Genomic DNA, 25,134 nt, shown 5'->3' with positions numbered 1-25,134 from the left:
CAGTCTTTAACTAGACAGTTGCTTGGGTGAATACAGATAGCAGGGTGCTATTAACCAGTGGGTGGTCATGTATCGTTTTGTTTTCGGATACCATGCTGTATCATATGACTGGGGACGGGGTTTTTGGCGGGGAGTCGGAGGAGAGACGGGGAGTTGGAGGAGGGACGGGGAGGACGGCGGACGGGGTTTTTGGCGGGGAGTCGGAGGAGGGACGGGGAGGACGGCGGACGGGGTTTTTGGCGGGGAGTCGGGGGAGAGACGGGAAGGACGATGGAGAGACGGGGAGTCGATGGAAAGACGGGGAGGACGGTGGACGGGGTTTTTGGCGGGGAGTCGGAGGAGAAACGGGGAGGATGGTGGAGAGACGGGGAGTCGGAGGAGAGATGAGGAGGACGGAGGAGAGACGGGGAGTCGGAGAAGAGACGAGGAGGACGGTGGACATGCGGGGGTTTTTGCGGGGGAGTTGGAGGAGAGACGGGGAGGACGGAGGAGAGACGGGGAGTCAGAGGAGAGACGGGGAGTCGGAGGAGAGACTAGGAGGACGGAGGAGAGACGGGGAGTCGGAGGAGAGACGGGGAGTCGGGGGACAGACAGGGAGTTGGAGGAGAGATGAGGAGGACGGCGGACGTGCGGAGGTTTTTGGCGGGGAGTCGGAGGAGAGACGGGGAGGACGGTGGACGGGGTTTTTGACGGGGAGTCAGAGGAGAGACGGGGAGTCGGAGAAGAGACGAGGAGGACGGTGGACGTGTGGGGGTTTTTGCGGGGGAGTTGGAGGAGGGATGGGGAGTCGGAGGAGAGACGGGGAGTCGGAGGAGAGACGTGGAGGACGGAGGAGAGACGGGGAGTCAGAGGAGAGACGAGGAGGATGGAGGAGAGACGGGGAGTCGGAGGAGAGACGGGGAGTCGGGGGAGAGGGTCAGGGAGTTGGAGGAGAGATGAGGAGGACGGTGGACGTGCGGAGGTTTTTGGCGGGGAGTCGGAGGAGAGACGGGGAGAACGTTGGACGGGGTTTTTGGTGGGGAGTCAGAGGAGAGACGAGGAGTCGGAGGAGAGACGGGGAGGACGGTGGAGAGACGGAGAGTCGGAGGAGAGACGGGGAGTCGGAGGAGAGACGAGGAGGACGGAGGAGAGACGGGGAGTCGATGGAGAGACGGGGAGGACGGAGGAGAGACGGGGAGTCGGAGGAGAGACGAGGAGGACGGAGGAGAGACGGGGAGTCGATGGAGAGACGGGGAGGACGGTGGAGAGATGGGGAGTCGATGGAGAGACGGGGAGGATGGTGGACGGGGTTTTTGGCGGGGATTCAGTGGAGAGACGGGGATTCGGAGGAGAGACGGGGAGGATGGTGGACGGGGTTTTTGACGGGGAGTCGGAGGAGAGACGAGGAGGACCGCGGAGAGATGGGGAGGATGGTGGACGTGCGGGAGTTTTTGGGGGGGAGACTCTGGCTGGCCTGCTTCGAAGCGTATCTAGAGGAGATTAAAGCGATCGACCCCGTAGCGAATTGCAGAGTTCTACTCTCCAGGGTCAGTCCACGGGTTTATTCGCTGATCAGAGACCAGCCGAACTACGACGGCTCGATGAACGCACTCAAAAGACAATACCTGCGGCCGATAAACAGCGTCTATGCTCGGCATCGCTTAGCGGGACACTGCAACAACGGTCCGGGGAATCGAGTGCTGAGTTTGCCCGGGCCCTACGGACACTCGTGCGAGCCTGCAATTGCCAGGAGCTGACGGCGGCGCAGCATGCAGAGCTCCTAGTGACAGACGCCTTCGTCACGGGGACCAGGTCAGTGTACGTGCGCCAGCGGCTGCTGGAAAAAGCCGATCTTACCCTAAATTCGGCGATGGAGCTGGCTGATACATTGAAGGCTGCTCTGCATAACTCCGAGGCTCTCCAGGCACGCGATCCCCCGATGACCTCGTGGGTGCCGCAGACCCCGCAACCTGCTGGCAAATCGACCTCGGCTGCCGCCAGTCGTGAGTCCGCAAAGCGCTACTTCTGTGGACTGGAGAAGCACCCCCGGAAACGCTGCGCGGCCCAACAAGCTACCTGTTCCAGCTGCGGAAAGAAGGGCCACTTCGTCAAGGTCTGTAAGTCAAAACTGCGAGCGGGATCGAGCAGCGCCGCGCGCGAGACGTGGGGGTCGCCATCTTCCCTGCACACTGCCACCACGTGCGAGACATGGGGGTCGCCATCTTGCCTGCCGCCATCTTCCCTGCACGTCGCCACCACGTGCGAGACATGGGGGCCGCCATCTTCCCTGCACACTGCCACCACGTGCGAGACATGGGGGTCGCCATCTTGCCTGCCGCCATCTTCCCTGCACGTCGCCACCACGTGCGAGACATGGGGCGGCCATCTTGGTCGGCGCCACCTCCCACCGCCTACGACCAACGGGTGCTCACGGGCCACCCCACCGCGCCGGACCAAGACAGCGACCGCACCCTGGCTTCCGTGACCCTCAACCAAAGCGCCCCCCACCAGCTTGGAAGGTCAATGATGGACATCCTGGTGGAGGGGCGCAGGACAAGCTGCCTGTTTGACGCAGGTAGCACGGAGAGTTTTATCCACCTGGCCATGGTGCAGCATTGTGGACTCATGATACGGCCGGTAAATCGGAGGGTCACCATGGCCTCCGGGTCGCATACAACAGACATCCGGGGGGGTTGTGTAGCCACACTAGTGGTGCAGGGCACAGAATATCGGGACTTTACGTTACTGGTCTTGTGCCCCTGTGCTGTTGGGGTTGGACTTCCAGAGCCACCTGAAAAGCGTGACAATGAAGTATGATGGGCCCCTCCCGCCAGTTACTGTCATAAATCCCCTCTTTTGTAGAGATATGTCACATACCCCGCTACTGACCACACACACACACCGACCCGCGCATCCCACCCAACATCATGCCAACCGCTACATTACCAACACCACTTGCGGCCTCTCCACCCACAGGAACCCTCCCCCACCGCTGTTCGCCAACCTGACCCCCGACTGTAAACCTGTGGCAACTAAAAGCAGGAGGTACAGCGCGGGGGACAGAGCTTTCATTAAGTCGGAGGTGCAGCGGCTGCTCAGGGAGGGGGTCATTGAGGCGAGCACAAGTCCTTGGAGGGCGCAGGTGGTGGTTGTTTGGAACGGGGAGAAGAATAGGATGGTCGTGGACTATAGCCAGACCATCAATAGGTTCACGCAGCTCGGTGCGTACCCTCTACCCCGCATCGCGGATATGGTCGATCAGATAGCACAGTACAAGGTGTACTCGACCATAGACCTAAAATCCGCTTACCATCAGCTCCCCATCCGCCGGGAGGACCGCCCTTACACTGCCTTCGAGGCGGACGGCAGGCTTTATCAATTCCTGCGCGTCCCCTTTGGTGTCACGAATGGTGTATCTGTCTTCCAGAGGGCAATGGACAAGATGGTGGACCAGTGTCAACTGAAGGCCACGTTCCCATATCTGGATAACACCACCATCTGCGGTCACGACCAGCAGGATCATGACAACAACCTCCAAAAATTTCTCCAAGTGGCCAAATCTTTCATCCTCACCTATAACAAGGACAAGTGTGTATTTGGGACTACCCGACTTGCTATCCTTGGGTGTGTCGTGGAGTATGGAGTCATTGGCCCTGACCCTGACCGTATGCGCCCCCTGTTGGAACTCACTCTTCCCAATACCCTCAGAGCCCTCAAAAGGTGCCTGGGCTTCTTTTCATATTATGCCCAATGGGTCTCTAACTATGCAGACAAGGCCCGCCCCTGGTCAAGTCCACCACATTCCCCCTCTCTGCCAAGGCCCACGCAGCCTTCAGCCGCATAAAAGGGGACATTGCCAAAGCAGCAATGCATGCGGTGGATGAGGCCATTCCCTTCCAAGTAGAGAGTGACGCCTCCGACTTTGCGCTGGCTGCTACCCTCAACCAGGCAGGAAGACCACTGGCGTTCTTCTCCCGTACCCTTCAAGGCCCTGAAATTCGGCACTCTGCGGTAGAGAAAGAGGCCCAGGCCATAGTGGAAGCTATAAGGCACTGGAGGCACTATCTTGCCGACAAAAGGTTCACCCTGCTAACTGACCAGCGCTCAGTCGCATTCATGTTTAATAATCAGCAGCGGAGCAAAATCAAAAATGATAAAATTCTGAGGTGGAGAATCGAACTCTCCACCTACAACTATGACATCATGTACAGGCCTGGGAAGCTCAACGAGCCCTCCGATGCCCTGTCCCGGGGAACATGCGTCAGCGTGCAGATCGACCGGCTATACGCCCTACATGTAGACCTTTGCCACCCAGGAGTCACCCGGCTTTTCCACCGTGAAAGCCCGGAACCTGCCTTACTCCCTTGAGGAGGTCAGGACGATGACCAGGGACTGCCAAGTCTGCGCAGAGTGCAAACCGCACTTCTACCGACCCGAAAAGGCACCACTCATCAAGGCCACCCGCCCCTTTGAGCAACTGAGTGTTGACTTTAAGGGCCCTCTTCCCCCACCGACCGCAATGTGTACTTTCTTAACGTAATTGACGAGTACTCACGGTTCCCCTTCGCCATCCCCTGCCCCGACACCACTACCACGTCAGTTATAAAAGCCCTGCGCAAGCTCTTCACTCTGTTCAGATACCCATGCTATATCCACAGTGACAGAGGGTCCTCGTTTATGAGTGACGAGCTGCGCCAATATCTACCAGCTAGGGGAATTGCAACCAGTAGGACCACGACCTATAATCCCCGGGGGAATGGACAGGTAGAGAAGGAGAATGGCACAGTGTGGAAAGCCACACTCTTAGCCCTCAGGTCAAAGTGACTGCCGGTCTCCCGCTGGCAGGAGGTCCTTCCCGAGGCACTCCACTCCATCCACTCCCTGTTATGCACAGCCACCAATGCCACCCCTCATGAGCGGCTCTTTTCTTTTCCCCGAAAATCGACCACTGGAACCACCCTACCATCTTGGCTGACGTCCCCGGGGCCAGTGCTGCTCCGGAAACATGCGAGGAGCAATAAATACTCCCCGATAGTCGAGAGGGTTCACTTACTTCATGCGAACCCCCAGTATGCCTACGTGATTTTACCTGATGGGCGGGAGGACACGGTCTCCATCTGCGACCGGGCCCCTACCCTGAACACTCCGTGGTGACTATTGACCCCGTACCCACCGATGTATGTACCTACGAGACACCGTGCACCCCAAACCCTATACAGACACCACACGACACTCCCATACCGGGCGCGACGCACACGCACGAGGGATTACCGACGCCTAACGTGCTGGCACCTGAAGTCAGGCCGGAGCCAGCACAACCGCCATCGCTGGTGCTACGTAGATCACAGCGACGGACTCGACCGCCTGATAGACTTAACCTGTAAATATACTTCTTATAAATATTGTCAGTCACTTCACCCACGGGACTCTTTTTAAAAAAGGTGGGGTGAATGTGGTAAACCATGTATATATGTTGTAACTGGGTTACCTGTCTGGACACACCCCTCTGCTGACTGCCCCTGTGGCTCCTCCCACAGAGTCCTGTATAAAGGTGTTCGCCTTGCCCCTCCCCCTCAGTCCGGGGGCAGACACTCACCATGGAGGCCGTATTGTACAGCGAATAAAAGCCTTTCAGTATTTTACCAAACCTCAGTCTTTTGGAGTAATTGAAGGTGCTTCAGTATGTACAACAGAACAGTCCAATAGAAAGTTAAAGAGATAGAAATCCAGCCTTTGTGCTGTAATGAATCCCAGAGTTTCCTTTATTTCACCATCCCGAAGCACTGTGAATCTTCGACTCAGCAGACACTCCTGGTGATGGTCTTTGTTATTCAAATGTGACTGACAGAGTCCCAGCAGAGAATGGTCCCTGAGAGGGGATGGGCAGAATGGCTGTTCAGTGCTGAGGTCAAGGTTCTTGGGCGGGGAGTGGCTGTGGTGGGTAGGCGGAGTCTGGGGGGGAGGGTAGAAATAGTTGGTGAGAGAGTGATGGAGTTCACGAGGCTGATGCAACGAAAGGTTGGCTTTGCAACAGACAGTAACGATACGTCAGAGAGGCAGGAACCTGGGACTGCTGTGGAGTCCCAAAGGCACACCCTCTCTCTCTCACTAGCTCAGTCTCATTTCACACTGAGCTTGGTAAAGAGAAAGAGATTGTGTGTTTGTGTGTGTGAGAGAGAGAGACAGACACCACAATGGTTTGACAGAAGCAGAAAAAAGGGATAGTTAGAGCAAGAGAGGGAGTGTTTGTCTGAGAGAGAGTGTGTGTGTGTGAGAGAGAGCGTGCTTGGCTTTGTGACTCCACCTCAGCCCTAGGTTCTGCTCTCTGACGTATCATTACTGTCTCTGTTGTAAAGCCTCCCTTTATTTGAAATAAATGGAATACATCATTACAACATAATGTATAAAATATATAATATCAAATATTGCTCTATAAACAGCATAGCATAATCTGTTTCTATATTAATATACTTCAATATAGATATTAGAGAAGAGTACTGAGAGATTGAATCAGAGAGAGTTTATGTGCGTGTATGTCTGTATGTGTCTGTGTACATGGGAGAGAGTTTGTGTGTGTGTACATGTGTTTGTGTCTGTGTCTGTGTATGTGTGTGAGAGAGTTTGTGTGTGTATATGTATGCGTGTGTGTGTACGTGTGTGTACATGTGTGAGTTTGCGAGTGTTTATGTGCTTGTGCACATGTAAGAGAGTTTATGTATGTGTGTGTATGCGTACATGTGAGAGTGAGTTTGTGTGTGTGTGTGTGTCTGTGTGTCTGTGTCTCTTTGTGTATGTACGAGAGAGCGTTTGTGTCTATGTCAGAGAGAGTTTGTGTCTGTATGAGAGTGAGTTTGTGTGTGTGTGTGTGTCTGTGTCTCTATGTGTGTGTGCGAGAGAGCGTTTGTGTCTATGTCAGAGAGAGTTTGTGTCTGTATGAGAGGGAGTTTGTGTGTGTGCATGTACATGTGTGTATTTACATGTGTTTTCCTGTTTGTGTGTCTGTGTACATGTGAGAGAGAGTTTGTGTGTGTTTTTGGCTTCGGGACTCTAACTCAGCCACAGATTTCTGTCTCCCTGACATATCGAGTTGTTTCTGTCTGTTGCAAAACCAGTCTTCAGTTACATCAGCCTCAGGAATTAATCACCCACTCACCAGCTCATTCCTTCCTCTCTCAAACTCCACCATAGAATGCTAGGGAGGGAAAGAGACAGAGAAAAGAGGGGGGCAGAGAGGGAGATAATGAAAGAGGCAGAGACATCGAGGGACAGAGTGTGAGACACAGGAAGGGAGAGATTGTGTCTCACTCACACTGTCCCGCTCCACAAGGGAGAGAGGGAGAAACGGAAACAAGGACTGCGACAGAGTGAGACTCAAAAAGTGGCTTACAGAAGCCTGAAGAAGGATACACTGAGGGAAAATCTGCAGATGCTGGAAATCCGAGCAGCACACACACAAAATGCAGGAGGAACTCAGCAGGCCAGGCAGCGTGATTTGTCCTGAGTGAAGTGGGTTGACACAAATTGTTTTTTCCCCTTCAGCCGTTTCACTCTGATCAGTCTATCAGCCGACCAGAAGCTGCCTCACCACATCCTGAGTTTCCTGACCCAGGTGGTTGCAGCCAACGCTCGATTATTAAGGCTCCAGTTTAACAGCTTGTGCATGATTCGGTCCATTAGCCAACACAGCGCGGCTGGCCTTAAAGGGGGCGTTTACCGCTGTGCACCTTAACTAGAGACAAGACGAGAAAGAGAGAGCAGTGCTTCGCTCAGCTATTGTTAGCTGTGACCCAGCACCCTGGGGCTTGAAGCAGTATTTAAACCCCAGGTCCAAACTGATATCACCCTGAATGTTGGGCTGGACAAAGGGCTGCAATGGACATTATTACAGGGGCTCTTCCAAGGATCGAGACTGAATTACTGACCGATGCAAGCATTGATCTCTTCTCAGAACGTGCAGCATTTTTTCTACTGCCCGTCACATCACTGGTGTTTAGGGCAGCAATGAAGGTCCTCTATTTCTGTCTGTCCTTGGCCATCAAAACCAATTTTGTTCTTGGACTTGGTGGTGTTCAGGGCTTCCTTCATCGTGTCAGTAACTTTCTCTTGGTTTTAAATCCTGTCGGTCGTACAAGTCCCGGGTGGGGACTCGGGAATACTGTCACACTCAGATGTAGAAAGATTCTTCATTGTTGTTTCTGTAACAACTTTGTTTGTACCAGTCAGGGTTGTTAGCCCTGAGCTGAACCCCCGAACCTGGAGGACCGGTGGACTTGCTGAGTTTCTCCAGCATTTTGAAGGTGTAGCTTACCTGTACACCTCAATGCTCCTCCATTCACCTTCACTATATTTTACAGGAGCACCATTGAGAGCGTCCTGACGAGCTGCGTCTCCATCTGGTCTGGGGGCAGCCGAGCATCGGACCGGAAGTCCCTACCAGGGACTGTGAGAATGGCTGAGAGGATCATAGGGGTCTCCCTACCATCCATCGGGGACATTTATCAGGAGCGCTGCGTACACAGGGCCCTTAATATTAATCAAGGACCCCACCCATCCATCCAGCATCCTCTTTGACTTTCTACCATCAGGCAGGAGACTCCGATGCACAAAGACAAGAACGGTCAGGATGGGGAACAGTTTCTTCCTCAGGCCATCAGGCTTCTGAACTCCCTGCTGTATCACATTCGAAGTGTCACCGGATAATTTGTACTGTACCCTACAATATTTAATTTATGCACTTTACTTTGTTTATCTCTGCATTACTCATTTGTAGATTTTATCCTTACTTTCCCAAGTTGTTGTGTTATATGTGTTTTATGTGTACTACTGTACTTTACACCCTGGCCTGGAGAAACATTGTCTCGTTTGGCGGTATACATGTATAAACCGCCAATAAACTTGACTTGACTTGACTTGACTTGAAGAGAATGAGCTCATTGGGACATAGAGCCTGTTAATGTTCTGTATTACCGGATCACTCCATGACTCTATCACAAGCTGATGCTCTAAAACTCACTTACTTACCGCCCGTGACACCGCTGGCGTTTCGGGCAGCAGTGAAGGTCCTCCATCTCTGGTGGTGTTCAGGGCTTCCTTCATCGTGTCAGTAACTTCCTCTCAGTTTTAATTCTTGTCAGTCACGCAAGTCCCAGGTGGAGACCAGAAATACCATCACACTCAGATTGTAGAAGGATTCCTCATTGCTGTTTCCGTAACAATTGTTTGCGTGACCAATCAGGGTTGTTAGCCCTGAGCTGAACCCCCGAACCTAAAGAACCAGTGGACCACTCTTAGTCTGGCCTCTACCCTTTGACCTGTTTGGCATGGGTGGCCCGACCAAGAGCCAAAGCATGAAGCCCTGACTCCAGCCAGCACAGCTCACTGGATCATTGAGGCACACAAGTCTACAAACCATGACAAGGTTATGGTCCTATTGGAGGATGCAGCATTTGCTATAACATTACAATGAATCTCCCCTTCTGAACCCATTTCCCAGGAAAACTCGGAACCCAATGGACTAACATCCCAGGAAGAGAACCTGAATCCTAGGAATAGATAATCCCTGTGGAATCTATATCTCAGGAAGAAACATATCCCCTTGTGACCTTACCCACAGGAAGGGACAGATATTATGGGACCTGTATCACAGGGAGAGACAGTTCCCATGGTAACTGTATCCCAGGAAGAGTCAGTTCCCATGGGGACTGTACCCCAGGAAGAGTCAGTTCCCTTGGGAACTGTATCCCAGGAAGTGAAAGTTCCCATGGGAGCTGTAACTTTGACAAGGTGCCACAGATGAGGGGGCTAAATGAGATAAGAGCCCAGGAAATGGGCAGAAGGCAGGAGAATGGGGTTGTGAGGTAAATGGATCAGCAAAGATGAAATGATAGAGCAGACTCAATGGGCCAAATGGACTAATCATGCTCCCATGTCTTGTGGTTTCCCAGGCAGAGACAGTTCCCATGGGATCTGTATTCCAGGAAGTGACATTTCCAGTGGGCCTGTTACCGTGCTGATTCTGTGAATATATAACATGGGAAGCACACTCAAAATGCTGGAGGAACTCAGCAGGCCAGGCAGCATCTATGGAAAAGAGCACAGTCGACCTTTCGGGCAGCACTGGAGAAAAAAGAGCGGAGGAGTAGATTTAAAAGGGTGGGAGGGGGGAGAGAAAAACACAAGATGATAGGTGAAACCGGGAAGGGGAGGGGTGAAGTAAAGAGCTGGGAAGTTGATGGGTGAAAGAGATACAGGGCAGGAGAAGGGTGAGTCTAATCGGAGAGGATAGAAGACCACGGAAGAAAGAAAACGGGGGGGAGGAGCACCAGAGGGAGGCGATGGGGAGGTAAGGCGATAAAGTGAGAGAGGAAATGGGGATGGGGAATGGTGAAAGGGGGGGCATTACCGGAAGTTCAAGAAATCGATGTTCACGCCATCAGGTTGGAGGCTACCCAAATGGAATACAAGGTGTTGCTCCTCCAACCTGAGTGTGGCCTCATCGCGACAGTAGAGGAGGCCATGGATGGACATATTGGAATGGGAATGGGAACTGGAATTAAAATGGGTGGCCACTGGGAGATCCTGCTTCTTCTGGTGGACAGAGTATAGGTGCTCAGAGTATAAAGTGATCTCCCAATTTATGTTGGGTCTCACCAATATACAGGAGGCCACACCGGGAGCACTGGAAACAGTATATGACCCCAGCAGACACACAGGTGAAGTGTCACCTCACCTGGAAGGACTGCTTGGGGCCCTGAATGGTGGTGAGGGAGGAGGTGTAGGGACAGGTGTAGCACTTGTTCCGCTTGTAAGGGTAAGTGCCAGGAGGGAGATCAGTGGGGAGGGATGAATGGACAAGGGAGTTGCGTAGCAAGTGATCCTTGCAGAAAGCAGGAAGTGGGAGTGGTGGGATCCTGTTGGAGATGGTGGAAGTTTCGGAGATTTAGGTGCTGGACACAGAGGCTGTTGGGGTGGAAGATGCAGACAAGAGGAACCCTATCCCTGGTAGGGTGGCAGGTGGACGGGGTGAGAGCAGATGTGTGTGAAATGGAAGCGATGCGGTTGAGGGCAGCGTTGACGGTGGAAAAGGGAAGCCCCTTTATTTGAAGAAGGAGGACATCTCTTTTGTTCTGGAATGAAAAACCTCATCCTGAGAGCAGATGCAGTGGAGACAGAGGAATTGAGAGAAGGGGATGGTGTTTTTACAAGTGGAAGGGTGGGACGAGGTGTAGTCATGGGTTTAAAACAGACATCATGAGGTAAGCTGTCTCCAGAGATAGAGAAAGAGAGATCAAGAAAGGGGAGGGAGGTGTTGGAAATGGAGCAGGTGAATCTGAGGGCAGGGTAGACGTTGGAGACAACATTGCTGCAGTCGACAAGCGCCGCATGCATGCAGGAAGCAGCACCAATGCAGTCGTTGATGTAGCGCAGGAAAAGTGAGGGCCGGACAGCAGCGTAGGCTTGGAACATAGACTCTTCCACGTGGCCGGCAAAACGTCTGGGATAGCTGGGACCCACGCCAGTGCCGATGGCTACGTGAGAGTGAGAGGGACAATGGGGAACAAGGAGGGAGCAATACAAGATGCAGCAAGTGGTTGACAAAAACAGAAAGGAGAATAGAATGGGAGAGAGAGAGAGTTTCTGTGTGAGTGAAAAAGAGGGAGAGTGTGTGTGTGTTTGTGTGCCAAAGAGAAAGAGCGAGAGTATGTGTCTGTGTATGTTTGTGGTGTGAGAGAGAGGGGGTAGTTATTGTGTGTGAGAGAAAGAGAGTGAAAGAGAGTGTGTGTGGAGAGAGGGAGAGAGACAGACAGAGAGAGAGAGAGCGTGCTTGGCTTTGGGACTCCACCTTAGCCCCAGGTTTCTGCCTCTCGGACGTATCATTACTGTCTGTTGCAAACTCAACCTTTCGTTACATCAGCCTCGTGAACTCTATCACTCTCTCACCTGCTATTTCCATCCTCCCCACAGACTCCACCTACCCACCACCCACCATGACCACGTCCCCCCAACTCTGACCCCAAGCCCACCTTCAACCCCACCCCCAAGAATCCTCCCTTGGCAGTGAATGGCTATTCTGCCCGTCCCCCTTTACTACCCCCCTCAGGGACCATTCTCTGCTGGGACTCTGTCAGCCACATTTGAATAACAGAGACCATCACCAGGAGTGTCTGCTGAGTCGAAGATTCACAGTGCTTCGGGACGGTGAAACAAGCTCGGTGAAACAAAGGAAACTCTGGGATTCATTACAGCACAAAGGCTGAATTTCTACCTCTTCCACTTTCCCTGCCACTTGATCACTTTAAAACCTTCTGAAGTATTCCTTCTGCTTGAAAGCAGGAAAATTCCAGACAATCTTCAGCTCCCAGATCTCACAAACAGCAAAGCTATTTAAATTACTGAATTGGTTTGTGTGATGTTGGTTGGAAGATCACCACTTTGACTCTGACTATCATGTTCTATCTGCGGAATGCTTTAGTTTAGTTTTGCTGAGTAACCGTAGCAGACGGACCAACCGCTCAGCGTGAATTCAGTCACAAAACGACACACACGTGTCAAACAAAACACAGACAGAAATGATTCAGTAACTGATCTTAGTGTTGTCAGCTCGAAGAATGATCTTTGGTTAAAAAGGAACAACACTTATCATAGAAACTACAGCACAGAAAAAGGCCTTTTGGCCCTTCTTGGCTGTGCCAAACCATTTTCTGCCTAGTCCCACTGACCTGCGCACGGACCATATCCCTCCATACACCTCCCATCCATGTATCTGTCCGAATTATTTTTAAATGTTAAAAAAGAACCCGCATTTACCACCTCATCTGGCAGCTCATTCCATACTCCCACCACTCTCTGTGTGAAGAAGCCCCCCCCAATGTTCCCTTTAAACTTTCCCCCCTCACCCTAAACCCATGTCCTCTGGTTTTTTTCTCCCCTTGCCTCAGTGGAAAAAGCCTGCTTGCATTCACTCTATCTATACCCATCATAATTTTATATACCGCTATCAAATCTCCGCTCATTCTTCTACGCTCCAGGGAATAAAGTCCCAACTTATTCAACCTTTCTCTGTAACTGAGTTTCTCAAGTCCCGGCAACATCCTTGTAAACCTTCTCTGCACTCTTTCAACCTTATTAATATCCTTCCTGTAATTTGGTGACCAAAACTGAACACAATACTCCAGATTTGGCCTCACCAATGCCTTATACAACCTCATCATAACATTCCAGCTCTTATACTCAATACTTTGATTAATAAAGGCCAATGTACCAAAAGCTCTTTTTACGACCCTATCTACCTGTGACGCCACTTTTAGGGAATTTTGTATCTGTATTCCCAGATCCCTCTGTTCCGCTGCACTCCTCAGTGCCTTACCATTAACCCTGTATGTTCTACGTTGGTTTGTCCTTCCAACGTGCAATACCTCACTCTTGTCAGTATTAAACTCCATCTGCCTTATTTATTCAATCATTTGGAAATGTTTAAGAATTAAGATGGGAAATGCTTTTTTCTTGGCATTGGCACAATTTGTAGTTTTTGTGTGTGTGGGGAGAGGGGGCGTTGATATTTTTCTTTGAACAGGTTCCATGATGTTTCTTTGTTTTGTAGCTGTCTGTTTGCAAGATGAATCTCAGGTTGTATACTACATACATACTTTGATAATAAATGTTCTTTGAATCTTTACATATAATACTATATTATAAAATAAAATAAGATATATCATATCAAATATTGATCTATAAACAGCATGGCATGATATGCTTCTATATTAATTACACTATATACTACATTATGAGTATTAATGAGGAGTAGACTGAGAGATTGAATCATAGTGGGAGAAAGGGATTGTATGTGTGTCTGTGTCTGTATTTACGTCTGCGTGCATATGAAAAAGAGTTTGTGTGTGTACGTGTGTGAGAGAGAGTTTGTGTGTGTTTTTGGGTTCGGGACGCTACCTCAGCCACAGATTTCTGTCTCTCTGACGTATCGAGTTGTTTCTGTCTGTTGCAAAGCCAGTCTTCAGTTACATCAGCCTCAGGAATTAATCACCCACTCACCAGCTCATTCCTTCCTCTCTCAAACTCCACCACAGAATGCGAGGGAGGGAAAGAGACAGAGACATTAAGGAACAGAGTGTGAGACACAGGAAGGGAGAGATTGTGTCTCAGTTACACTGTCCCACTCCACAAGGGAGACAGGGAGAATCGAGGAGAGAGGGTGTGAGACACAGTAAGTGGCTTACAGAAACAGAAAGAAGATAGAATGGGTTAGAGAGAATGAGAGTGAGAGAGATAGAGAGAGTGTCAGTGTGTGTCTGTGTGATAGCGAGGGGAAAATGAGAGACAGAGAGTGAGAGAAGGAGTGTGTGTGTGTGCGAGAGAGAGAGAGAGAGAGAGGAGAGGGAAAGAGATAATTGCAGAATGTCTCTCTGGTGCTCCCCTCTCCTGCGCTCTCCCTTCCCCTTTTCCCAACCATGATTCCCCTCTCCCTGCCCCCTTCCCACTCTCAGTCCACAATAGAGACCCAGATCAGAATCAGGTTTAGCATCACTCACATATTATGAAATTTGTGTTTTTTTGTGGCAGCAGTACAGTGCAATTCATAAAATCACTACAGGACTGTGCAAAATTCTCAGGTACCCTAGCTGCATATATATATATGTGCCCAAGACTTTTGCACAGTGCTGTAGAAGTCAGCAGGATAAGTTAGGAGATGGTGTAGATTTGGCAAGTAACTAAAACTTTGACAAACTTCTTTGGATGCACAAAGGAGAGTATTCGCAGTAACACACACAAAATGCTGGAGGAACTCAGCAGGTCAGGCAGCATCTACGTAAATGACCACGCGGTGGACATTTTGGGCCAGGAGCCCTCATCAGGACTTCATCTCGGCCCAAGATGTGGATTCTTCATTCCTCTCCTTAGACGCTGCCTGACCCACTGAGTTCCTCCTGCATTTTGCGTGTGTTGCTCTGGATTTCCAGCATCTGCGGCCTCTCTTGTGAAGAGTGCCCTGACTGGATGCGTCACAGCCTGGCATGGAGACACCGACTTCCAGGAGTGGAAAAGTCTACAGAGAGTGCTTCAGCCCAGAACATCACAGACAAATTCCTCTCCACCGTCGAACATGCTTACTTGATGCCGTGCCACAGGAAAAGCAGCATCCCTCATCAGGGACCCCTGCCATCCAGGACATGCTCTCTTCTCGCTGCTGCCGTCAGGGAGGGAGGTACAGGAGCCTCAGGTCTCTCAGCACCAGGTTCAGGAACTGCTATTACCCCTCAGTCATCTGGCTCCTGAACCAGAGGGGATAACTTCACTCACCCCAACACTGAACTGATTCCACAGCCTGTGAACTCACTTTCAACCCATGCTTTCAGTGTATTTTTTAATTTTTTCACAACTTTTGCACATGTTGGTAAATCTCCCCTGCACCCTCTCTAAAACTTCCACGTTGAATACCTGCTTAAAATGGACACTGAATACTTGAGACCTGAGTCTTTGGTTCTGAGTTTTTTGTAAGTTCTCTGGTATTTCTTAATGTTCCTGGAAACACCTGCAAGAAAATGCATCTCAAGTTAGTATATGGTTACATAGATGTGTCATGGAGTCATAGAAATTTACAGCACAGAAACAGGCCCTTTGGCCCATCTTGCCCATGCTGAACCATTTTTAAATTACCTCCACCCATCGACCTGCACCGTGACCATACCCCGCCATACCCCTACCATCCATGTACCTATCCCAACTTCTCTTAAACGCTGAAATCGAGCTCGCATTCACCACTTGTGCTGGCAGCTCGTTCCACACTCTCACAGCCCTCTGAGAGAAGAAGTCACCCCCCCCTATATTCCCCTTAAACTTAAAATGTGCTTTCATAATAAACTTTATTTTGACATTGAGGAAGAGGAATTTTTTTTTGGCAGCGAGAGATTAGTCTCAAAATATTTTGCTTCGCCTTTCGCAGTGGAAGTGGTTATCTCGATGAGAGCAGAACCAAAGCTGTTTGCTGGAATGTTAGACGGAGATGCATGGTGTGTGACAAGCTGCTCTCTCGATAGATCTGCACAAAGTCAACCTTATTGTCAGATGCAGAATTACACGTATACACAGATGCAAGGGAAAGCTTACAGCTGGTTTCACAGGCACAGAGGGCCAGTTACAGAACATTCACAAGAAAAATCTAATTAAACTGTACACAATTTTAACAAGAAAGAACACAATTGTAACAAGAACCTTGCTCATGGTGTTATTAGGCCTAACTTGTACGGCACACTGCGACAGAAACTGTTCCTTCTGCACTTGGAGCGCCCAAGGACAGGCAGAGCTGGAGGACATTCATTGCCGCCCTCGACGCCAGCGGCGCAACGGGCAGCGAGCAAGCATGGCGCAGTGGCGCGGCTGTTCTCGTAGCGCGTTACAGTGCAAGCGATCAGCGATCGGGTTCCGTGCCCCCCGCGCTCTGCGGGGAGTTTGCACGCTCTCCCACGACCGCGTGGCTTTCCTCTGGTTTCCTCCCACATTCCAAAGAGCTACAGGTTAGGGCACACTACGCTGGCTCCTGAAGCACGGCGACCCTTGCGGACTGCCCCCCCCCGTCACATCCTCCGTCTGCGTCGGTCGTTGACGCACCTCGCCGTAGGTATTGATGTACATCTGACAAATAAAGCTAATCTTTGAGGGATAATCTTTAAACTTCAGTTTAATCTTTAATCTTGAGTAATAACCATAAAGAGACGACCTTTTATTTGTCATATATACATCGACAGTCGAAAAATAAGGTGAAGTACCTTGTTTGCATCAAATCAAATTGTTTGCGCAGGTTGACTGTGTGGTTAAGAAGGCATACGGTGCATCGGCCTTTATCAACCATGGGATTGAGTTTAGGAGCCGAGAGGTAATGTTACAGCCTTGATACATGACCCTGGTCAGACCCCACTTGGAGTACTGTACTCAGTTCTGGTCGCCTCACTACAGGAAGGATGTGGAAACCATAGAAAGGGTGCAGAGGAGACTTACAAGGATGTTGCCTGGATTGGGGAGCATGCCTTATGAGAATAGGCTGAGTAAACTCGGCCTTTTTTCCCTGGAGTGACAGAGGATGAGAGGTGACCTGATAGAGGTGTATAAGATGATGAGAGGCATTGATCGTGTGGATAGTCAGAGGCTTTTTCCCAGGGCTGACACAAGAGGGCACTATTTTAAGGTGCTTGGAAGTAGGTACAGAGGAGATGTCAGAGGTAAGAGTTTTACACAGAGAGTGGTGAGTGCGTGGAATGGGCTGCCGGCAACAGTGGTGGAGGTGGATAAGATAGGGTCTTTTAAGAGACTCCTGGATAGGTACATGCAGCTTAGAGAAACAGAGGGCTATGGGTAACACGAGGTAATTTCTAAAGTAAGTACATGTTTGACACAGCATTGTGGGCTGAAGGATTTGTATTGTGCTGTAGGTTGAAGGGAAGTGGCTGATCCTAAAACTGGTGACATGGGACTTCAGCTTTCTGTACCTCCTGCCTGGTGGAGAATGGAGATTTATCGCATTTATTTTAATTAGATCATCATGAGGTTAGCGTAAGGCTGTTACTGAGCCAGTGACCTGGGTTAAGTTCCCTCCACGGTCTGTAAGGAGTTCGTATGTTCTCTCCGAGACTGTGTAACCCACCTTTGACCCTGCTCCTGCCTGGAGAAACGGTTCCACTGGGCTTAATAGCTAAGCCACACATGAAGACCAGGAGCTGGACTTGGTGGGTCAGAGGCTATCTGAGGTGTACACCTTTGGGAGCATTTAATAGGTAGCGGGAGCTTGTCCCCGCTAACACCCTCCTGACAATGACAACCTTCAGGAACCATTGACACTCAAGCATGCATGCATACATGAATACGTGCATATACGTGCACACGTATGCGTACAGGTGTTTAGACCATCAGACCAGAAGGTATAGGATCAGAATTAGGCCATTCGGCCCATCGAGTCTGCTCCACCATTTCATGAAGGCTGATCCATTTTCTTTCTCAGCCCCGATCTCCTGCCTTCTCCCCGTATCCCTTCATGCCCTGACTAATCGAGAATCTATCAACCTCTGCCTTAAATATACCCCATGGCTTACCATCCACACCTGCCTGCGGCAACGAATTCCAAAGATTCACTTCTCTCTGGCTAATTCCTCCTCATCTCCGTTCTAAATGGATGTCCCTCTATCCTGATGCTGCGTCCTCTGGTCTTAGATTCCCCCACCCATAGGGAGTATCCTCTCCAAATCCACCCCATCGAGGCCTTACAACATTCGATAGGTTTCTACGAGATCCTCCCGTCATTCTCCTGAATTCCAGTGAGTGCAGGCCCAGAACCATCAAACACTCCTCATATGGCAAACCTACCAATCACGGAATCATTTTTGTCAACCTCATTTGAACCCTCTCCGTGTGTGTGTATAAACATGCACATACATCACAATTCAGTACTGAGTGAGCAAATGGGTCAGAGCTGAGTTAGTGTGATACCTTCCACAGCGGAATAGCTCACTACGTTGGCCGTCTGGATAGGTAATGTAAAAACAGGAAATGCCGGAAAAACAAAAACAAGGAAATCTGCAAATACTAGAAATCCAAGCAACACCTACTAACACAATGCTGGAGGAATGCAGCAGATCAGGCAGCATCTATAGAAAGGGACAGTCAACATTTTGGGCTGACTCTTCATCAGGACTGGAAAGGGGGAGTAGTCAGAATAAGAAGGTGGGGGTGGTGGGGAGAGGAGGAAGTAGAAGGCGGTAGGTGATAGGTGAAACCGGGAGAGGGGGAGGGGTGAAGTAAAGAGCTGAGAAGTTGATTGGTGGAAGAGGTGTTTGGCTGGAGAACGGGAAATCTGATAGGAGAGGACAGAAGGCATTGGAAGGAAGGGACGGGAAGGGGGAAGCGCACCAGGGGAAAGTGATGAGCATGTAAGAAGATAAGGTGAGAAAGGGAAACAGGAATGGGGAATGGTGAAAGTGTGGGGCAATTACCAGAAACCTGAGAAATCGACGTTCATGCCATCAGGGTGGAGGCTACCCAGATGGAATATGAGGTGTTGCTCCTCCAACTGGAGTGTGGCCTCCTCGCGGCCGTAGAGGTGCCCATGGACTGATGTCGGAATGGGAATGGGAAGTAGAATTGAAATGGGTGGCCACTGGGAAATCCCACTTTTCGTGGGGGATGGGGGAAACATGCTCAACGAGGGTGTCCCTCAATCTCTCACTGATATACAGGAGGCCACACCGGGAGCTCTGAATAGGGTAGATAACCCCCAACAGGTTAAGTGTTACCTCACCTGGAAGGACTGTTGGGGCCCTGAATGGTAGTGAGGAAGGATTTGTAGTGGTAGGTATGGAAATAGTCAGCACCTCAGGAAGCATCCATGGCGATAGAAACAGAGTTGATTTTCAGTTGGGCCAGCCTTGCATCCGATTTTTAGCACCTGGATTTTTTTTTTTGCCTTCTGATGCCCTGGGCAAGTCCCGCTGTTCAGGAACCTTGCAAAGGGAACCTTTGGCTAACTAAACAGCCTCACATTATGGTACTGTCCCTTTTAACTGGCTGAACTGAGCAGACATGTACGTCACTGCTGACTGATCCCATGGTAACCATGATGACGTGCCCAGTCGGTCGCGTGCTGTGCTCTTTGACTCTTGCGTTTAAATGGCATTAAATGCTTTAATGGCCAGGTTGCGGGAAGCAATTCTCAGAAGACACATTGATGCCTCTCAAGGGAAGAATCTCACTTAAAAATAGAGAGGGCACCGACCAGCATCTCTGCTGGCTGATCACCGACTGAGCTGGCTGTATGATTACGTGAGATATCACAAGGTTCAAGATTACTGATTGTCATTTTTCAGTACCTGAGTTTAAAGAAGAATGAAATGATCGTTACTCCAGATCCGATGCAGCATAGAAAAAAAAACACAATAGATCTAAATAGAAAAGCAATCTTGTAAAACACAATGAACAAGCAATTACTGAGTGTGGTTGAACAACCTGTTCAGCGTTTCTGGTAAACCCTCTGATAAGGATTCAGGAGTTATGGAATTTTAGATTTACAAGCTTATGAAAGACACAGATAGAGTGGAAATCGATACTCTTTCCTGGGGTTGAAATGTGTAACGCCAGAGGGCATGCGTTGAAGGTGAGGGGGGGTAGGTTCAAGGGGGATGTGAGGGGTAAGTTTTTTACTCAGAGAGTGGTGGATGTCTGGAATGTGCTGCCTGGTGTGGTTGTAGAGGCAAATACATTAGAGGCTTTTAATAGACCTTTAGATAGGCACAAGGATGTGAGGAAGGTGGAGGGATATGGACATGGTGTAGATAGGAGGGATTAGTGTTTGGGTGTTTTTTCCAGCTGGTTCAGCATAACATTGCGGGCCGAATGGCCTGTTCCTGTGCTATACTGATCCATATTCTATGTTCCAGACCATAAGACCCACGAGAGCAGAGTTGGACCATTTGGCCCATCAAGTTTTCTCTGCCGTTCCATTAAGCCTAGTTCGTTCTCCTTTTCATCTCCATTCTCCTGCCTTCTCCCGTAATCCTTGATGCCCAGACCGATCAAGAACTTGTCAAACTCTGCTTTATATATACCGAGTGACCTGTCCTCCCACGCCCATATGCGGCGAAGAATTGCACAGATCCATCATCCCCTGAGGAAAGAAAATGCCTCAACTCCTGCCAGGTTTCATGACCAGAGCAGAAACGGTCTTCAGCCCTTAACATACAGTGCAAGCAGTAACTAGTTTGAAGTTAAAAGTTCCACAAGGGTTCGGCTTGCTTTGTGTAGCACGGTGAATTATTTAGCTTGTAACAAGAAACGCATGAGAGGCAACATTTGTTACAATCTTCCAGTCCCCTCGAAATGAATGCTAACATTCCATTCCCCTTCCTCACCACCGGCTCAACTGGTAAATTAACCTGCACAAGGACTCCCAAGTCCTGTGGTATGACAGTGTGGGTGTGCAGCATGTAACATGTAGCAGGCTCTCTCCATATTTGGGCGTATCGAAACAGGGCCCTGGTTTAACGCAACAAATGCATCATCGCAATCTCCTAGCAACCAGCCTGGCATCAGCAAACTGGAGACCCTCACCAGGCAACTGAATGCATCCCTGCAGACGTAGCCATGGTAACGGGGCTAAAATCAATCACTTTGCCCTCTGGTCGTGACAAGACTTAAATCGCAAGCTCTCTGCCTCCTTCCCGGCCTCAGCTTTTAAATTGTCTCCATTTGTCCTCCACGAGGTAATCCAAACCCCACTGCCAAAACAAAAACACAGATATTGTAATCGGAAATATAGGGAGAAAATGTTGGAAATATTCACCAGCTCTATGGGGGGAGAAATAGAGTCAAGAAATTCAATGATTCAATTTTATATCAGAGAATGTATACAGTGTACAACCTGAAATTTTTACTCTCCACAGACATCCATGAAACAGAAAAAAAAGCAAAGAATAAATGACAGAAAATGTTAGAACCCCAAAGCCCCCCCATTTCCCTTTCCACGCACAAGCAGCAGAAAAGCATCAACCCTCCTCCTTCCCTCTCCCCCCCCACTTGCAGCAGCAAAAGCATCAATCCCTCCCCCCACCACCCATCATGCAAGGAATAGCCAAGCCCCCATAGTCCATCAAAAACTACTGTCCAACTACTTTTACATCTCATATAGGCTCTCTCTCTCACTAGCAAGGGAAAGAGAGGTATCACTCCTGCCACAATGAGATGAAAGGCCAACAGCCTGCTGTTTCCATGTTACAGTCTGGATCTTCACTTACTTCCACAGCAGTGTACACTGCTGATCGATGTTCCGATCTGCTGTGACACCTCAGTTGACAACACTGGGTAAGGAATCAGATCACCTGCAGGACCATTCCCCAAAGGCGCGCGTCCTCCAGGCTGCTCCTGGAGATATTGGCGCGCCCGGCCGCTCGGCCAAGTTTGAGAGCGGGAGCCCACCGCCCGTGAAGAGCCATTGTTTGAAAGCAGCTGTCAATCACGGACTCCGATAGGACCGTGGCCACCTTGAAAAGGAATGGAAAGACATTAAAAGAGAAAAAAATTAAAACTGTTTTGCAGACAAACTGGAAGTTGTCGCCCAGGTCTGCAAAAACCTCTGTTGCCGGCTTAAGGTTAAAGCGAAAAGATTTGGACCAATTTTTTACACGGAGGAGGATAGGGCTGTAGAGCGGGCTGCCAGAGGAAGTGGGTGGGGCAGCTGCGATTGTGACACCAGGAAGCCACTTGGAGCAGATACATGGATAAGAAAGGTTTAGCGGGATATGGGAAAAATGCAGGCAATTGGGACTGCTGAGTTGGGCAGCTTAGTTGGCATGGATGAGATGGGCCAAAGTCTTGTTTCTATGCAGTGAAGCTCTATAACTCTAATGTTTAGAAAAAGATCACTATAAGAAATAAGTAAATAAAACATCAGCTTATTGTGACATTAATTGTGATGCATTATATTCTGTGTTTTCCATGTTTTTTGCCATTAGAGTCATACTTACTTACTTACTACCCGTTACCCCGATGGTGTTTAGGGCAGCCATGAAGGTCCTCCGTCTCTGGCGGTGTTCAGGGCTACCTTCATCGTGTCAGTAGCTTCCTCTTGGTTATCACTGTCTGGGTTATGCTCTCCAGATCACTGAGGTGCACGAGCCTCCAAACCCAGCAACAAGGTTGCAGTCCGCATGGAGGGTTAGTGTCACGGAGGCTGGCCCTTTGGCCCGTCTAGTCTGTACCAAGCCATCTCAACTGCATGGTCCCACCCACCTGCACCAGGACCATAGTCCTCCATGCCCCTCCTGTCCATGTACCTGTCCGAGCTTCTCTTAAACGTTGAAATTGAGGCCTCGTCCACCATTTGTGCTGGCAGCTCGTTCCACACTCTCACCACCCTCTGAGTGAAGAAGTTTCCCCTCATGTTCCACTTTAACATTCCACTTTCCACCCTTAACCCATGACCTCTGGTTGTAGCCCCACCCAACCTCAGCGGGAAAAGCCTGCTCGCATTTACCTTGTCTGTACCCCTCAAAATTTTGTAGAGCTCATCAAATCTCCTCTCAGTCTTCTACGTTCCAAGGAATAAAGTGCTAACCTATTCAATCTTTCCTTATAACTCAGGTCCTCCAGTATGTGCAATTTGCTCTTCATTTTTGCGCACTGGGGATTTGATGTTTTCATTGAAGAGGTTCCAGGTTCTTTGTTTCGTGGCAGTCTGTGGGGAAGTCACGCCGCAGGGTAATATACAGTGCACATACTTCGATAATAAAAACACTTTGAATCTTTGAAGTGATTATGAGGACACGCAATCCCCTTCTATTGTCATTTAGTAATGCATGCATTAAGAAATGATAAAATGTTTTTCCAGAATGATATCACGAAAACACATGACAAACCGACTTAAAAACTGACAAAAAAACCACATAATTATAACATATAGTTACAACAGTGCAAAGCAATACTGTAATTTGATAAGAACAGACCATGGCACAGTAAAATTCTCAAAGTCTCTCGAAAGTCCCATCATCTCACGCAGACGATGAACCTCCAGCGCCGCCAACTTGCCGATGCAGCATCCTGGAAGCATCCGACCACAGTCCGACTCCCAGTCCGTCCGAAAACTCCGAGCCTCCGACCAGCTCTCCGACACCGAGCACCGAGCACCATCTCTGCCGAGCGCTTCGACCCCGGCCCCGGCAACAGGCAATAGGCAAAACTGAGGATCTGGGACCTTCCCCTCCGGAGATTCTCGATCGCACAGTAGCAGCGGCAGCGAAGCCGGCATTTCAGAAGTTTCTCCAGATGTTCCTCTGTGCTTCTCACGTCTGTCTCCATCAAATCGGGATTGTGCACGGCCCCCAGTTAACACATATCGATATTAATTCGGAACGGCCGCGCGCGTTGCATCACACCGCCATCTTCTCCTCCCTCCTTACACAGACAGGAGAATATATAAATATATATAAATAGTTCAAGAGAGGAATAGTATAGTGTTCATGGGTTCCTTCCAAGAGGACTGCAACCTGATCGTAGGCTTTGGAGATTTGCTTACCTCAATGACAAAGAGAGCTATGTTGGCTTTATGGTCTGTTTCTTGGAGTGATCACCCATGTCAAACAGGTCAAAGGGCAGAGGCCAAACTAAGAGTGATCCACTGGTCCTCCAGGTTCAGGGCTAACAGCCCTGATTGGTCAAACAAAATTATTATGGAAACAGCAGTGAAGAATCCTTCTACATCTGAGTGTGACGGTATTCCTGAGTCTCCACCCGGAACTTGCATGACTGACCGTAGTGAAAACCGAGAGAAGCTACTAACGCGATGAAGGAAGCCTTGAGATGCAGGAACTTCACTGCTGCCCTAAACGCCAGTGGTATAATGGACAGGTAAATGTTCATGGATTCATGGACTGTCTAGGAATCTGATGGTGCGGGGGTGGGGGGGGAGATGCTGTTCCTAAAACGTAGAACGTGGGTTATCAGGGCCCCCTGTACCTCCTCCCTGATGGGAGCAATGAGAAGATGGAATGTCCCGGGTGATGATGGATGCTCCTTAGTTAATAATCACTCTGCTATGATCCAAAGAATAAAGTCTCTACCCTGCCTAGCCTCACCCTATTACTCAGGCCTTTCATTCCTGGCAACATTCTCGATATTTTGCCATCACCCCTGGCACCTATGTGAAACACTGTCGTAGAAAAGCAGCATCCATTATTAGGGACCCCCTCCCCCAATACAGGCCGTGGTCTTTTCTATCTGCTCTCATCAGATAGAAGGTACAGGAGCCTCAGGACCCACACCGCCAGGTTCAGGAGCAGTTATTACCCCTCAACCATCAGATAGAAGGTACAGGAGCCTCAGGACCCACACCGCCAGGTTCAGGAGCAGTTATTACCCTTCAACCATCAGATAGAAGGTACAGGAGCCTCAGGACCCACACCGCCAGGTTCAGGAGCAGTTATTACCCTTCAACCATCAGATAGAAGGTACAGGAGCCTCAGGACCCACACCGCCAGGTTCAGGAGCAGTTATTACCCTTCAACAATCAGATAGAAGGTACAGGAGCCTCAGGACCCACACCGCCAGGTTCAGGAGCAGTTATTACCCCTCAACCATCAGATAGAAGGTACAGGAGCCTCAGGACCC

The sequence above is a fragment of the Mobula hypostoma genome, chromosome 10, assembly GCF_963921235.1.
Source record: "Mobula hypostoma chromosome 10, sMobHyp1.1, whole genome shotgun sequence".
NCBI lineage: Eukaryota > Metazoa > Chordata > Chondrichthyes > Myliobatiformes > Myliobatidae > Mobula > Mobula hypostoma.
Note: the sequence above shows the minus strand (reverse complement) of the source record.